At 41.7% G+C, this 468-nt stretch overlaps 1 protein-coding gene across 1 annotated transcript in view; it reads right to left on the reverse strand.

Annotated features, from left to right (window-relative positions):
• Positions 1 to 468, reverse strand: part of LOC119593372 (protein Tob1-like) — a gene marked incomplete at its 5' end in the record, with an annotated part of 3,172 nt that continues 2,704 nt past the window's right edge. Inside the window, 1 exon segment of the mRNA XM_037942302.1 lies at positions 1 to 468.

Consider the following 468-nt stretch of genomic DNA (forward strand, 5'->3'; position numbering starts at 1 on the left):
CATCTCCTGAGACCCCAACACTCTGCGCTGCGTTTCACTTCATACAAATATATTCTTATAGTCTTGTTGTCTAGACGAGGCAGCTCTGAAGCTCTCTCGCCGGCCAGCATTTCATATGGTAATAGCTATTGGTACGTTGGACCAATTCAAAACTACACAACAGGAAAGGTGAGTTCAAAAGTATCTTTGCAGACAGAAAAGGTTTATGCTACACCTGGTAGAAATATTACCAAAATATTAACCGTCGTCATCCACACAATCACCGAAAACTTCTGAAAACTAACACAGATAACATTCAATATAAAATCCTCGGGGGGCACAATCTGTCCCAGCGAGTTATCAGCTACTATGTATCTACTTATCTATCCTCGTCTACTGTCGATATGAGAAGATAAAACATGTAACAGCAAAATATTCAACGCTATCCTCAAAGACCCTCCCAATCAACACCGTCTGCCTCGCGTCTTC

This window comes from Penaeus monodon, chromosome 32 (genome assembly GCF_015228065.2).
Source record: "Penaeus monodon isolate SGIC_2016 chromosome 32, NSTDA_Pmon_1, whole genome shotgun sequence".
NCBI lineage: Eukaryota > Metazoa > Arthropoda > Malacostraca > Decapoda > Penaeidae > Penaeus > Penaeus monodon.